Below are 17,525 nucleotides of genomic sequence, written 5' to 3' on the forward strand. Positions count from 1 at the left end.
CTCGTCACAATACGCCAGTCACTAATCTTGATGAACTGTGGTATCGTGTTGGAGCTACATGGGCAGCTGTACCTGTACACGCCATCCGAGCTCTGTTTGACTCATTGCCTGGGCGTATCAAGGCCGTTATTACCGACAGAAGTGGTTGCTCTAGGCACTGGTTTCTCAGGATCTATGCACCCAAATTGCGTGAAAATGTTATTACATGTGAGTTCTAGTATCATATATTTGTCAAATGAATACCCGTTTATCATCTGCATTTCTTCTTGATGTAGCAATTTTAATGGCCAGTAGTGTCAGAAATAGGGACGCAGCAGTTACAAAAAGGACGTGCAGTAGGTATCAAATACCGCAGCTTGAAGTTAATTAACATCAGCCCATCCAGTCCTACGACTAATTAATTGTGTGTTCAAGAGCAGGTTACCAGATGATGTCACAGAATACTAATCTGAACTGCACGCGATTATGAAGTTGCTGGTGCAGCTGAAGACGGGGGAATTGTTTCTTTATCCCCAATTTCCTTAGTGTTTTATAAGCGATTCCACTAAAGTACTCAGCAGACACGGTTATGCATCATACAAAAGATGTTTCTCTTTCGCTGCAACGGCATCAGAATGGAGTAATATCCTTCTAGGTTCGTGGAGTTTATACAAACAAGGAGACCTGTAGTGATGACAGAGTCTAACAATTGTCCTTGTTCTTACATGCTGTAAACTGTATCGTTGGGGAAAGGAGAATGAAGCAGTATGAACGAAAGGCACAGTACGACTAAGTAAGGAGCACTGTACTTAAAAACAACAGCTCGTACAGAGCTGCATGGCTCTGTGTACTAGAAGCTGTGCTTTGTAGCGATGTTGGAAGGGTCCAGTAGTGGCCACGGCGGCCGACTGCACAGTGTTTTGTCGCGCCGCGCCCCGCCAACCACAGGCCGAGCTAAGCGGCTACCGCCCCAGTACTGAGCGGCCGCCGTCCACCCAGTTTTAGCTTCCCGCCCCCGCGCCCAACTGTCGGCGCTCCAATGGTCCTACAGTGTATCTGCAGCACCCCGCCGGGCGCAGCCCATGGCTGAACTAATTGCCGCGCCACCAGCCGCTGGCGTTATGGTCGATCGGCCGTGGTCAGCCGGCAGTCCGCCCACAGGTCGCTCTCGTTCCCTGGTCCTCGCGAATCGCCGCCACTGTGAACAGATTCCTTTTTTGCCTCCAGCAGCTACCCTGTCCCTGATTCGCTGCTATCCTACAGCCTCTCTTTCATTCTCTGCCCCTCTTTCTCTGCCCCTCCACCCCCCCTCCCCCACCACTCGCTCTCTCTCTCTCTCTCTCTCTCTCTCTCTCTTTATTTCTCTCCATTCATATTCTCTGTTTTTCGCACTCTGCTTTTTGCCAATCCTTTCAAGCACACAATCAGGCACATAAGTACATTAAAGTTAGAATGTGATGGGCTACTACAAACCAAAAAAAAGTAACAATCTTTTTGTCTACCGGTGATTTGATGCATGAAATATTTCACAGGATGTAACGAGCCTTTACATCAATTAAATTTTTTATCGTGATATACAGGACTTAAAATCCCGTCTGAGGCCTGCGGTCATTTTTCTGTTTTAATAATTGGCAACCAATGTGGTACAATCGCGAAAAAGTCATAAGATGTTCAATTGACTATTTTATTAGAACGTGTTACGTGGTTCGGGATTACATCCATCTTAAGACATCTGTTACAAAAAAGTACAAAACATAAGTGAACAGCACACTTAACACTCTCAACGTTACACAAAATGAGATCTGGTCATATGAATTACATACCACAAACTTCGACTCCTTCCTAACCAACCAGGCGTACAGCAATGTCAACTAAAAGAAAGTGTCAAATAACATATGACTGAGCCTTGAGTGAGCCTTGAGCAGCCGTTGATCAAGTATCAGTGCAGCAGCACTACAGTAGCGAGTAGAATATTTGGCTTTCATGTCTGTTTTGTAGTTTGATTCTTAATTTCTTTCCGGGTGTTTGTGAGCTTGCAAGTTTAATTATATAAAATGCTTGCGTATTCTCGTATTTGAGAGAAGTAATATTGCTTATTCATAGCTGTAGAGTATAAATTCGCGCAGTCGTTAGTCAGTTGTTTGTTTTGGACAGCCAGTGCGCTTTTGACACAGCTCAGTGAGCCTTGAGTAGCCGCTGGTCAAGTATCAGTGCAGCAGCAGTGCAGTAGCTAGTCGCACATTTAGCTTCCATATTTGTTTGGTAGTTTGATTCTTGATTTATTTCCGAGTGTTTGTGCGCTTGTATATTTAATTACATAAAATCCTTGCGTATTCTTGTATTTGAGAGGAGTAATATTGCTTATCGATAGCCGTAGAATATAAATTCGCGGAGTCGTTAGATATTAGCAGTAGGATGGATAGGGTGTGTGCGTGCTGTGTGCGGGTGCAGGAGGAGCTGGCCGCGGTTCGCGAGCAGCTGAGCGTGCTGTTGGCAACGCCCAGCCACCTTCAGGCTCCTGCCTCGAGGTGCAGCGACGGCGGAGGTTCTGGCGCGTCGCTTGAGACACCACAGGTGTCGCTTGCTGCGCCCGCTGGCTCAGCCGCCGAGGCACCTTCTAGTGTACCCGCCACGTTGGAGCTGCCCTCCGCTCAAGGTGAGTGGCGGACTGCAACGCGTTCGCGTCACTGGAGGCTGGCCGACTGACCTCGCCCGTTCATCCTGTCAGTGTTCAGGTGGCCGCTCCTTCAGGAGGGTCCAAGCAGGCACACGGGGGCAAAGGCTTGTTGGTTGTTGGGAGCTCCAACAATAGGAGGGTGATGGAGCCCCTTAGGGAAAGGGCTGGAAAGAAATCCAACGTGCACTCGGATTGTCTGCCGGGGGCCCTCATCCATGATGTGGAGGCGGCCTTGCCTGCAGCTATCGAGCATACGGGGTGCAGTCGTCTGCAAGTAGTCGCTCACGTCGGCACTAATGAAGCCTGTCGCTTGGCTTCTGAGGCGATCCTCAGTTCGTACAGGCGGCTGGCGGATTTGGTGAAGACCGCTGGCCTCGCACGCGGGCTGCAAGCAGAGCTCTCTATTTGTAGCATCGTTCCCACAGTGGATCGGGGTCCTTTGGTTTGGAGTCGAGTGGAGGGTCTCAACCAGAGGCTTCGTTGACTCTGTGGCGGTCGTGGCTGCAGATTTATAGACTTGCGCTATTGGGTGGGTAATTGTAGAACACCCCTAGGTAGGTCAGGGGTGCACTACACAAAGGAAGCGGCTACTCGGGTTGCAGAGTACTTGTGGCGTGCGCATGCTTTTTTTTTTTTTTTTTTTTAGGCTAGGCAGTAGTGCGAGGTGACCCGATGAACACTCACCAGTCGACGTGCAGGCAGGGAAATCAGGGCGCGCTCAGTGTAAAGACAATTCAGCTATCAAGATATTAGCAGTAAATTTTCAGAGTGTTCAGAATAAAGTTCCTGAATTTACTGCCATGTAGGAAGCATGAGGCGCGCAAATTATTCTTGGGACTGAGACTTGGCTGAACCCTGAGATAGGAAGGTCTGAAATATTTAGTGAGGGTTGGAACGTTTATCGGAAAAACAGATTAGGCTCCGTAGGAGGTGGTGTCTTCATTGCAGTTGACAAAATTATTGTGTCTACTGAGGTCGAAGTAGAGTATGATTTTGAAGTTATCTGGACACGTGTAACAGGGCTAGGGGAAACCAAGTTAATTGTGGGGTATTATTACCGGCTACCAGGTTCGACCGTGACAGTTCTAGAAACATTCAAAGAGAGTCTACATTCCGTATCGCAGAAGTACCCGGATCATGCTATATTAGTCGGAGGCGACTTCAACCTACCTGGTATAGACTGGGATGTCTATGGATTCATTGCAGGTGGTACAGACAAGCCGTAGTGTCAATTACTTTTGAACACATTATCCGAAAACTGTCTTGAGCAGCTAAATCGACAGTCAACGCGTAAAGGAAATATTTTAGATCTGGTAGCAACGAAAAAACCAGAACTCATCTACGGTGTCAGTGTTGAGACAGGGATTAGTGATCATGATGTTGCCATTACGACTATGGTTGCGAAAGTTAAAAAGTCGGGCAAGAAGGCTAGGAAAGAATTCTTACTAGAAAGAGCAGATAAGCAGTTGTTAGCAACCCACTTAGTACATGAATCGACTTCATTTATTTCCGGTTCGATGGGCGGGGAAGAATTATGGGCAAATTTTAAACATATTGTAAATCATTCATTTGACAAGTATGTGCCGAATAAGTGGGTTACGGACGGGAAAGTACCACCGTGGTTTAACAGCGCCATACGGAGAATGCTCAGGAAGCAAAGGCAGTTGTACTCGCGGTACAAGAAAGATCGGCAGAATGAGGACAGGCAAAAGTTAGTAGAGATTCGTGCTGCAGTAAAAAGAGCGACGCGCGAAGCATTCACCCACTACCACCGTCATACCTTAGCTAAAGATCTTGCTGAAAACCAAAGTAAATTCTGGTCCTACGTAAAATCGGTAAGCGGGTCGAAGGCTTTCATCCAGTCACTCGTTGATCAGTCTGGCCTGGCAACGGATGACAGCAGAACGAAATCTGAAACTTTAAATTTAGCATTCGAGAAATATTTCATGTAGGAGTATCGTACAAACATAGCGCCGTTTGAGTCTCATACAGATTCCCGTATGGAGGACATAGTGATAGACATCCCTGAAGTTGTGAAGCAGCTGAATGGGTTGACAATAAATAAATCGCCAGGTCCTGATGGGATTCAAATCCGCTTTTACAGAGAATACTCTACTGCATTGGCTCCTTAGTTAGCTTGCATTTGTCGCGAATCTCTCGCCCAACGTGAAGTCCCGAGCGACTGGAAAAAAGCGCAGGTGTCGCCTGTACATAAGAAGGGTAGAAGGACGTATCCTCAAAATTACAGACCAATATCCTTAACATCGGTTTGTTGCCGGAGTCTCGAACATATTCTTAGTTCGAATATAATGAATTTCCTTGAGACAGAGAAGTTGCTGTCCATGCATCAGCACGGCTTTAGAAAGCAACGCTCCTGCGAAACACAACTCGCTCTTTTTTCACATGATAACTTGTGAACCAGGGATTAAGGGTATCTGACGGATGCCATATTCCTTGACTTCCGGAAAGGGTTTGACTCAGAGCTCCACTGCAGACTCCTAACTAAGGTACGTGCATATGGGATTGGTTCCCAAGTATGTGAATGGCTCGAAGACTTCTTAAGCAATAGAACCCAGTCCGTTGTCCTCGATGGTGAGTGTTCATCGGAGGTGAGGGTATCATCTGGAGTGCCCCAGGGAAGTGTGGTAGGTCCGCTGTTGTTTTCAATCTACATAAATTACCTTTTGGATAGGGTGGACAGCAATGTGCGGCTGATTGCTGATGATGCTGTGGTGTACGGGAAGGTGTCGTCGTTACGTGACTGTATGAGGATACAAGATGACTTGGAAAGGATTTGTGATTGGTGTAAAGAATGGCAGCTAACTCTATATATAGATAAATTAGTTCAGATGAATAGGAAAAAGAATCCTCTAATGTTTAAATACTCCATTAGTAGTGTAGCACTTAACAAAGGCACGTCAATTAAATATTTGGGCGTAACATTCCAGAGCGATTTGAAGTGGGACGAGCATGTAATGTCAGTCGTGGGGAAGGCGGATAGTCGTCTTCGGTTCATTGGTAGAATTTCGGGAATATGTGGTTCATCTGCAAAGGAGACCGCTTATAAAACACTTATACGACCTATACTTGAGTATTACTCGAGCGTTTTGGATCCCTATCAGGTCGGATTGAGGGACGACATAGAAGCAATTCCGAGGCGGGCTGGTAGATTTGTTACTGGTAGGTTTGATCAACACGCGAGTGTTATGGAAACGCTTCAGTAATTCGGGTGGGTGTCTCTAGAGGAAAGGAGGCGTTCTTTTCGTGAATCGCTACTGAGTAAATTCAGAGAACTAGATGGTTCAAATGGCTCTGAGCACTATGGGACTTAACATCTATGGTCATCAGTCCCCTAGAACTTAGAACTACTTAAACCTAACTAACCTAAGGACTTCACACAACACCCAGCCATCACGAGGCAGAGAAAATCCCTGACACCGCCGGGAATCGAACCCGGGAACCCGGGCGTGGGAAGCGAGAACGCTACCGCACGACCACGAGATGCGGGCAGAGAACTAGCATTTGAGGCTGACTGCAATACAATTTTACTGCCACTGCCGCCAACTTACATTTCACGGAAAGACCACAAAGATAAGATAAGAGAGATTAGGGCTCTTACAGAGGCATATAGGTAGTAATTTTTCCCTCGTTCTGTCTGGGAGTGGAACAGGGAGATAAGATGCTAGTTGTGGTACGAGGTACCCTCCGCCACGCACCGTATGGTGGCTAGCGGAGTAAGTATGTATGTAGATGTAGATTGTGATGGTACTTGAATTACCTAACCATTGCGGCACCTCACCTCAACCTTTCGATACCAGCAAAATTCTACTTTGTTTCTGTAAAGTAGTTAACATATTTCTGAGACAACATTAAGATTTGATTTCGTTAATGTAGAGGTACTTTGATACATCGATATGTTTACATTGCAATGATATTATTCTTATGTGTAATCTTTCTTTTGTCACTATGATCTTTGACGCACATGTAACTCTGATATTTGGGCACGTAAGCGGTTATTGGAGAGGCAAGTCTTGGTCGTCATGTTGGAAAGACGCGAAGAGTAGTCAGTTTATGAAATGTGAACTTTACCAGTCAGGAAGATGTTTTCAAGTATGTTTCATATTTTGAAGTGATATGGCAACAAAAGTAATAAAAAGGAAGTCTAACTTAAATTCGTATTGCTGATTACTATTTTACATCACCATTGTGCTAACATGTAAAAGTTTAATCATCTAGAATGGTTCATGAAACACGTCTTTAAAACTTCTGAATATCGCAGAATAACACCTAGGCCTATTTGCATCCCAGCTTGGAATCATCACCACCTATATTTTCGACGATTGAGCCATGAGTTCACAACGAGACCAGTGTGGGAAACACGAAAAGATGAGTGTCTAGTTTATCCATTGTTTCAAGAAATGACTATACTAACTGTGCTCTAATGACCCCTGCTGCGTAATATAACTTTGTTGTTGCCCGAAAATGCAATATTTAGCAGCTTCAGAAACACTACAATCATTATTAATTTTTGACCTTTGTTGGGGTAGGGTTGTTAGAAGATGTAGATGTAGACTGCGGCATAAGCAGTCTTGAAGCAGTGCTTGTAATGACGCTAAACAAGTCAACCAGCAGCGAAGCGCCCTCGGTAGGGGGCGCTGCATGATCCTGTTCTCCATGAGTTCACACGTAATTTAATAATAATAATACACTCAGCATGTAACATCTCACACGGTTTAATTACGACGATTAATCGGAATAGTACCTCCGTACACGTTAACACAAAAATATTTTTAACAGTTTTTTAAGAAACCCAATTTTCTTTTTGTTTCTTTTTTTTACATTACCATACTATGCCTACAGCCAATAGTGGCACTAAGCACAACTCAAGCCATATGTCAATATAAAGTAAGTAAAAGGGGGGAGTTCCTTCATGAATACACCTTTCAACTTCTCAAATCTCTAAAAGAATTCCACTAAATAAATGTAACCAACATTATACGTCATAAACTAAAACCCTGTATTCAGCACGCGTACACAACGTCTTAGGCGCTATCTATTAAAGCCAACGGCAACCACATCTTCGGCAGCCATCCGCCTATCGAATAGAGCCGCGTTTGGCCAAGAATTTTAGCTCCAAATTCTCGTATAATTTTTTTCCAAGTACCCGCTAGCCCTTCCTATCCTTACAATCATTTCAATCTCCTTATCAGTGAGTTCCTTGCACAAATTAAATCTGTATAACCTGTTGAAAATTGACGAAAAGATCGCCCTTTAATGTGCTGGGAGTTGCATGAATCCACCGCAATTATTATGTCTGTTGCCGTTGGCTTCCGATATATACCTATTACCAACCCAGTCCTATCCTTAATAATTTATAGGTCGAGATAGCTGAGTGAAGTTTCGACTTCTACTTCTACTGTGAACTTAATTTTCCCATGCATACTATTAAACTGGGTAGCTAACTTCTCTTTAAAAAAAAGGTGCCTTCAGAGAATTAAGTCACATCTGCGAACTCTTGCGACCTTCCAATATCATCCATATTAAGGACTTGAGGCATCAACTTTAAAAATAATTGTTTTAATTAATTCAGATCACGACCTTTATTTTTGGAATGTGATCCATAGCAACTTCTTTGGAGAGTGAAGCTCCCACATCTGACTGTCTGGGTTGACGGTAAATCAACATACTCTTAAAAAACACAAAAAGCTATAGAAAAGGTCCAGATGATTATATTTGGACATTACGTTCTCCGTCAGCATCGGCCTCTGTGCTTCACTAATCGATATTATCTCCCGTTTACCAGAAGCGTGCTTTTACTGTAGAGGCTACATCAAACAAGTCAGCTTCGAACCGACCAGTTACATTCCAGTTTACTGGCTGGTTCTGTAAACATGATTACGAATGCAACAGAACTACCCTGACGCATCAGCTGTTCCATAGTGTTCCAGAGATATGCCAATGGGTATGAAGAAGCAACATACCAGCTGTGTAAGCTGCGAACGCAAACCGTTTGAACGTTAACCTAAAAAAAGATAAAAAAATCCATTGAAGGAAGCTTTACCACTCTAGCCTGTTTGTACATTAGATACCTTATCGAACCTATCCAGGTCAATCACTGTTCTTAGTTCCTCCAGCAGGGCAAGCTTTCTTCTTTCCTTTCTACCTCCACCACCTCTCAGTTCTCTTCTATCCCATTAAACCGGTGACCAGTCTCACATATACACTACTGACCATTAAAATTACTACCCCAAGAAGAAATGCAGATGCTAAAAGGGTATTCATTGGACAAATATATTACACTAGAACTGGCATGTGTTTACATTTTCACGCAATTTGGGTACATAGATCCTGAGTAACCAGTACCCAGAACAACCACCTCTGGGTGCAATAACGGCCCTGATACGCCTCGGCATTGAGTCAAACACAGTTTGGATGGCGTGTACAGGCACAGCTGTCCATGCAGCTTCAACACGATACCACAGTTCCTCAAGAGTAGTGACTGGCGTATAGTGACCAGACAAATTCTCGGCCATCATTGACCAGACGTTTTCAGTTGGTGAGAGATCTGGAGAATGTGCTGGCTAGGGCAGCAGCCGAACATTTTCTGTATCAAGAAAGGCCCGTACAGGACCTGCAACGTACGCTCGTCCATTATCCTGCTGAAATGTAGGGTTTCGCAGGGATCGAATGAAGGATAGAGCTACGGGTCGTAACACATCTCGAATGTAACGTCCACTGTTCAAAGTGCCGTTAATGGGAACAAGAGGTGACCGAGATGTGTAACCAATGGCACCCCCTACCATCACACCGGGTGATACGCCAGTATGGCGATGACTTACATACGTTTCCAATGTGCGTTCACCGCGATGTCGCCAAACACGGATGCGACCATCATGATGCTGTAAACAGATCCTGAATTCATCCGAAAAAATGACGTTTTGCCATTCGTGCACCCAGGTTCGTCGTTGAGTACACCATCGCAGGCGCTCTGGTCTGTGATGCAGCGTCAAGGGTAAGTGGAGCCACGGTCTCCGAGCTGATATTCCATGCTGCAGAAAACGTCGTCGAACTTTTCAGGCTGATTGTTGTTGTCTTGCAAACGTCCCCATCTGTTGCCTCAGGGATCGAGACTTGGATGCACGATCCGTTACAGCCATGTGGATAAGATGCCTGTCATCTCGGCAACTAGTGATACGAGGCCGTTGGAATCCAGCACGGCGTTCCTATTACCCTCCTGAACGCAGCGACTCCATATTCTGCTACCAGTCATTGGATCTCGACCAACGCGAGCAGCAATGTCGCGATACGATAAACCGCAATCGCGATAGGCTACAATCCGACCTTTATCAAAGTCGGAAACATGATGGTCTCCATTTCTCCTCCTCACACGATGCATCACAACAGCGTTTCACCACGCAACGCCGGTCAACTGCTGTTTGTGTATGAGAAATCGGTTAGAAACTTTCCTCATGTCAGCACGTTGTAGATGTCGCCACCGGCGCCAGCCTTGTGTGAATGCTCTGAAAAGCTAATCATTTGCATATCACAGCATCTTCTTCCTGTCCGTTAAATTTCGCGTCTATAGCACGTCATCTTCTTGGTGTAGCAATTTTAACGGCCAGTAGTCTATATTTGGCAGGCACCGATTTTTCGGTCTTAAAGCTGCTCATTAGTTTACTTAGGATGACATTCATTAATTTCTTGGTAAATTTAATGTGTTCCACTAGAACGGTGACCTCACTGTCGAAATGAAAAGAAATACTAAAATAATAGTTTTGGACCCTGAGGCAGTGAGGCATGGAAAATCGCATGCCTTCAAGATCTTTAGACATCTAACAGCAACAAATGTTATTATTCCTAATCATTATTGCCACACACAAATTTATAAGGAAAGGATGCTTAGAAGGGAACCTCGCACCCCCTCAGATTTAGTTATAAGTTGGCACAGTGGTTAGGCGTTGAAAAACTGAACACAGATTAATCCAGACAACAGGAAGAAGTTGTGTGGAACAATGAAAAAATAAGCAATATATACAAACTGAGTAGTCCATGTACATGATAGGCAACATTAAGGATAGTGTGAGCTCAGGAGCGCCGCTGTCCCTGGTAGCGTGAGCAGTTGCGGCATGAGAGGTCCTTCGTTGAAGTCTTCCCTCGAGTGAGAAGTTTACTTTATTTGTTTTCGCAAAGTTATGGTCTGTCCTTTCGTTCATTGACGTCTCTGTTCACTGTAATAAGTTTAGTGTCTTTGTTTTGCGACCACACCACAAAACCGCGCGATTAGTAGACGAAAGGACGTGCCCTACCAATGGGAACTGAAAACATTTGACCGCGAGGTCATAGGTCAACCGATTCCTCCACAGGTAAAAACGTCTGATATATTCTATACGACACTAGTGACAGCATATGCGTCACATGACAGGAATATGTGGTCGCCCACCTAACTTGTACACTTGATGAATAGGTAGAAAGATTCTTCTACATTTCCCGATTGAGGTTTTCTTGTGGATGTGATAATCACTCGCAAAAAAGTAATGAATACATAAGAGTCTGTCACATAAACTGCAACAAATGATTGCAACAGTTTCACAATCGCAGCCGGCCGCGGTGGTCTCGCGGTTCTAGGCGCGCAGTCCGGAACCGTGAGACTGCTACGGTCGCAGGTTCGAATCCTGCCTCGGGCATGGATATGTGTGATGTCCTTAGGTTAGTTAGGTTTACGTAGTTCTAAGTTCTAGGGGACTAATGACCACAGCAGTTGAGTCTCATAGTGCTCAGAGCCATTTGAACCATTTCACAATCGCACGGTTTTCCCTGTGGTCTGTCAAAACTTAGACCGTCGAATCCAGCATATGTCCAAGCATATCTAATCATGTCCTGGAATTTTGGAGAGCGAAGTTGATTATGTGTGAGTGCTAGAACTTTGAAAATTTTTCGAAAATAAAAAGTTACATTATTCACTCAAGGGAAACCTTGAACGAAGGATCTATCGTTCCGCAGCTGCACACTCTAACCACGGGACCACGGCGCTCCTGAGGCACGCTATCCTTAATGTTGCATATCTTGCGCATGGACTACTCACTTTGTATATTTTGCTTATTTTTTTCATAGTTCCACACAACTTCTTCCTGTTTCCTCGATTGACCTGTGTTCAGTTTTTCAAGGCCTATCCACTGTGCCAACTTATAACTAAATCTGAGCGGGTGCGATGGGAAGGTTTTCTTGTTACTATCTTAATGAACAGGTGCATTAGTGTGCCAATAAGTACAGCAGATGGATTAAATTAACTAAACATTGATAAACAGAGAGCGATAAACTGCCGGGGGGAGTGACCGTGCGGTTCTAGGCGCTAAGGTCTGGAACCAAGCGACCGCAACGGTCGCAGGTTCGAATCCTGCCTCGGGCATAGTTGTGTGTGATGTCCTTAGGTTAGTTAGGTTTAATTATTTATAAGTTCTAGGCGACTGATGACCTCAGAAGTTAAGTCGCATAGTGCTCAGAGCCATTTCAACCACTTTTTTGAAGAGCGATAAACGACAGATGTAGTGTAAGGATAGTGAATCGTCTTACCAACTGGGGTAAAATGAAACAGAGGAAGAAAACAAGTAAAGATAAAAAGATCGTTATTGTACCATATTTGGAAAATAAGTTAGGGAAACCGTGAAACATTTGTAAGCCATACAATGTCCAGGTGGTATTAAAATTAAAAATAAAGTCAGACATACATCACGACATGAAGTAGACGACAGGATGCTTATATTAGGTTTACTTATTTATTTAATCGCAAGGCTAGGGCCCCCCGTCGGGCAGACCGTTCGCCTGGTGCCGGTCTTTCAACTCGACGCCACAATGGCTACCTGCAGTCGACGAGGATGATAGAATGACGATAGCACAACCCGCAGTCATTGGGTGAAAAAATTCCCCAACCAAGCCGGGAATCGAACCCGGGCCCAAAGTATTAACTATCCGTCACGCTTACCATTCAGCTACCGGGGGCGGATTGGTATTAGTTTAGTGTTTGTACTAAACAGGATACATGATCTGACACAGTGTGTAGGACTAAGGGGTGAATGTTTGCTACAGGATAAAAAAGACCATACAAATGCTTTCGGACTTAGCAGTTAACGCTGAACTGGGCAGTGATAATAAATTGTTTGCAAGCTGTTTTCGTTGATAACGACCATTATTTTGTACCTTTATGTCCCCTGTAACACCTCTGGAGTACTGTGGAATGGGTCAGAGCGGTTTTGTTTGTGCCGTATCCATGTTTGCAGACCTAGCCAGTGAGCGGGAAAGCAGCTGATGAGTTTGAGTTTGATGTGTCTAGCGTTACCTCAGTGGGCGTTATTTAGCAAATGGGTGACGGTATGGATAAGTGGAACAGAAAATCTGGTGTTGACGTTTTTAAAACTAAGACAAGGACTTAATGTTTGAATAATATTAGTCGTTTTCCACGTATGACTTCATGTGTTTTCTTAACTGCGCCTTCCTCTGTGGTTCACTCAGACAGGCGGGAAGGGGAGGCAAATCTATTAAATTGAAACATAGCAAGGTAGTTGTTTTCTCAGAACTTTCGTTATCTCAGAGTTTATTTTTTTGTAGATTGAAGTAGTTATTCTACTGTAATCGACGTACTTTCACTCCAACCAGATTCAAGATGTCGATAAATTCTCTTTCACAACCTCGTTGTAAAGTCACTGTCATTATTTAATCTTTGGAAAGTAGGTCTTCTCGCATGAAATAGCGTCTTTTTGTGAGTCCCAAGCCATATTGGTTACTTTTCTGATGAGAGTTAGCCAGTACTGCTACAAGCCAGCACTGGTGCAGAGTTGGAGAGACATATCCGAGGTTATGCGGAGATGAGAAGGGCCAGCCGTGGTGGCCGAGCGGTTCTAGGCGCTTCAGTACGGAACCGCGCGACAGCTAGGGTCACAGGTTCGAATCCTGCCTTGGGCATGGATGCGTGTGATGACCTTAGGTTACTTAGGTTTAACTAGTTCTAAGTCTAGGGAACTGATGACCTCAGATGTGTTAAGTCCCATAGTGCTCAGAGCCATTTGAACCATTTTTTGGAGTTGAGAAGGGAGTTACTTTGTCTAGCAGAGATCTACACTATTGAATAGACAGTACAGTGTACATGTAATCTAGTAAGGTCAAGTTCAACTTATTTCACGAAGGCTCTTTAATTCTGCATCTGAGGATGGTAGCCTATGTTCACTGGTGTTACCTAGTCTTAGGTATTCGCGTGCACTTTTCCATGCTGCGCTATTGGTGCAGATAGGCTAGCAATTTGCAGTTCCTGGGAAGCTAGTTATAGCACTTCAATTACTTTATTCACTTCTTGTTAAGACAAATTAAAAGACGGTACCTCTCGTGGAGTGTGTAAGTCAGTTATCTCAAATATTCGTAATGACTGATGTTACGTCAGCTTGTGAACTCAATATGTAATACTGTAAGTTTAAATGTCACTCACTGTGTCCATTTCATTAGAATACCCCATATTCGTTGAAAGCCAACTTGTTTTGCATCATGTAAAGCAATTGCAGGAGCCGGAGTCACTGTGATGTTTAATCCAGCGACTTTCCAACACTTGTTGGACGGGATGCTATGGGGTCTAAAACTGAAACATAGATGATCTACCAAGATGACATAATCGTAGTCACCAAGGACATCCAGGAGCATGTAGTACACCAATGAGAGGTTTCTGATCGGTAAAAAGTGGCGTAATAGACTTTTGTTCACTTAGTATTACAGCAGAACACGTATATCTGCCAAAGTGATAGAAGCTATAAAGAATTTTCCAGGAACTGCTGGCAACGCATTACTCAAAATCAGTCGAAATTGTGGTATGCACATAGAAAAAAGCTTTGCTTGGACTAGCAACGTAGAGCCAGATTGTAAATTGGAAGCTGAACCGTGAAAGAGGCGCTGATGATTACCTTCGGCGAAGGCATGCACTGTACTAGAATAGGGCAACACTTCCAATCTTGAAAGAAGTACTCACGTACTAACTGAAAGGGCCGTGAACACACGTGTGCATGCTACGTGAGGCCGGAAGCCAGGATCCTGTCAACGCAGAGGACGAAAACTGTGCTAGATGGTGTATACAAATCTGATTACAGTAAATAAAAATAAAACAGACTATAAAGTGACTGTAAAATTCCATGTAAATATTAATTACATTTAAAATAGGTGTTAGCAGTGAATGAGATGTAAAAAAAAAATTAAAAAGAGATAAAGTATCCGAAAGATGTTGGCGTCAAAAATAAGGACAAGAAGTTCTTAAGAAACACATGGGCATAAAAGCTTGTTTGTAAAACAGGCAAAATATATAAGTAAGTTCCTTAAGCCAACTGCTAAATGAAGAATATAAAAAGAAATTGACATGCTAAGGAGGAGATTTATGCCAGTGCCCAGATACATTTATTGAAAAACTGACAACACTGGATCATAAAATCTCTGATTCTTGGTATTCATTTGGGCATTAGCACTTACATGTTTAGATAGATGAGAGTGCTTCACACTCTCAGAATTCTCCTTCAAATTTGGTATTTTGTTCTTGAGTGCAGGATGCAAAATTTGGAGCGATTCAACCACAGGTTTTGCGTGTCCGCTAGCTTTTAAATGCTCAACGAATCCTTAATTATTTTAACTGCACCATTTTTAGAGAGAGTATGTTCCGAGAATCTTGTTCTTACCCCCGGACAGTCTTTCAATTTAAGACGTAGGGCACTGAGTGCTTGTTAGTCTATAAACGCCGACATGAGAGAATTTGCTTTTACATTGCAGCTCGCTAAGTATAAAGTGATACTAGATCTTTCCATGTGCAGTATAAACTAATTTAACATTGTAACGTATTAGCCTAGCGAGTTGATAGAAAGTGTCGCCCAAAAACGGTAGGACAACGAAGTCTGCTTATAACCTGCCAACTACTACTCGTCTCTAATTTTTGTTTTTATAGTCTACCAGCAATGTTGCGGTTATACCTATTACGGCTAGCGATGAACTATAAATTGGCTACTTTAATGGTCAACTGCGGCTGAAGTTATAGAAGTTCGCACAGGTTGTCTGCATGGTTCTGAAGGAACTCGTTTTTTGGTTATATGGATTAAATGACAACACATGAATTATTCAGTTTCTGGTGGGTGCCTTATAAAATATGGTAAATTTATATTATTAACGCTCTGAAGTTTTACGGTCACACAATTCAGTTCTTGTTCAGGACCCTTTATTTCATACGCAAAAGACCTTTTAGAATGCAAACAGTTAAATTCATCTTTCACTAAATACATATCTCGTCCAAAGGTTCGTCAAAGGTGATGAGTATGTCGTCGATATAGCGAAAATAAAATACAAATTTTTTGCAGAGATCAGAAGCTTCCTGAAAGTATTTAGATTCTAGACTGTTCACAGAAATGTTTCTCTGGCAGCCAGCGAAAAAACTGCCCATAACCAGCCTCTGAGCTCGCATGTACATGCAATTATTGAAAGAAAAGTAAGTATCCGATGTCACCTATTTCAGAATTAAGTTTGGTTTTCTAATCAAGTCATTAGCAAAATGACATTCAATGAAGCTCGTGCCGTAAATCTGAACACACCGCGTTGCAGTCTATGTGGTTTCAGTGGTAACACTTCTCACTAGGTCAGTTCAAATTGATAGATCGCCTGGCGGGGAGGAGAGATTTTCGGATGTGCTTAGAAGTACTCCGTAGTTTGGTTTTCTAATCAAGTCAGTACCAAAATGACGTTCAATGAAGCTAGCCTTGGATAATACTGCTCGCCTCGTCAATGGCAACGCTACTGTACAAATGCTTTATATCGAGAGAAGCTAGACGACAGAATTATGTAAAGACCATTCCTTTCTGGTATCCGAACCCAGTCTGCTATTTCCTGCTGAAAATATAGCACGGTTTCTCGACCATAGCCATAGATTGAGAGGATTTATTCATTCCTTTCATGTATTTTATATCTGGCCATATTGTACACTTACAGTGGTAGCAGTAAGCAATGGACCTGTCAGTGAAAGGGCGGCAACCGAGGAGACGATTCAGCATTTACTGATGAGGTAATTAAATTTATAACCGATAATGAAGTTCCCCATAGTGAAATACGTCGTTTAAAGGGTGAGACGAGGTGACTGACAACTTCTAGCGTGTCTCCTCCCGTCCTTGACGCTAGTACTGCCTCATTGGTAGCTCCTTTTTCTGGGAAAACTGGGGAATACATTTTTGGCTTAATACCTACAGCCGTGAAGTTGGGGAACTGCAGTAGTGATCAGTTGTGAAGTGTGGCACGTCTAAAATTAGTAGGAGATACTGGAACTCAAATAACGTGCAATGAAATATTGTGGGACGTTCTGCCATTTGCATACTTTCAGAAAGGGCTACACATCGTTACAGGAAAACGAGTACTTCTAGGAACTATTGGGAACAACTTTATGATATAGTTCAAAAACAAGAGCAATCAGTAGGAAGTTTTGTAGACAGTTTGTGGAAAGTCAGTATTGATACACATGGACTGACGGATGAAGAAGGTGCAATAAGGCAAGTTTGCAGGATGCAGAATCAAGAACAGCCAGTGCGTGTTGCTTTGTTTTCCGGTTATACCGGCTGAAATGTTGCGAAATATGCTTGTAGAATTAACGAACCTGTAGCAACTACGGCAGATTTGCCCGAAATTGACACAGTGACTAGGGCCATAGAAAGAATTTGCCTTATTTTGAAAATCGAGAAATCTAAGCACAAATCGTCGCCGGAAGGATTGACTTACCATATGCAAAAGTCAAAGTAACTTTTGGTAGCAAGGGTCACTACATTTAAGGGTGCAATGCGATAGCAGAGGAGAGAGCGTGTAAGTGGAAAATGTACAC

The sequence above is a fragment of the Schistocerca gregaria genome, chromosome 5 (genome assembly GCF_023897955.1).
Source record: "Schistocerca gregaria isolate iqSchGreg1 chromosome 5, iqSchGreg1.2, whole genome shotgun sequence".
NCBI lineage: Eukaryota > Metazoa > Arthropoda > Insecta > Orthoptera > Acrididae > Schistocerca > Schistocerca gregaria.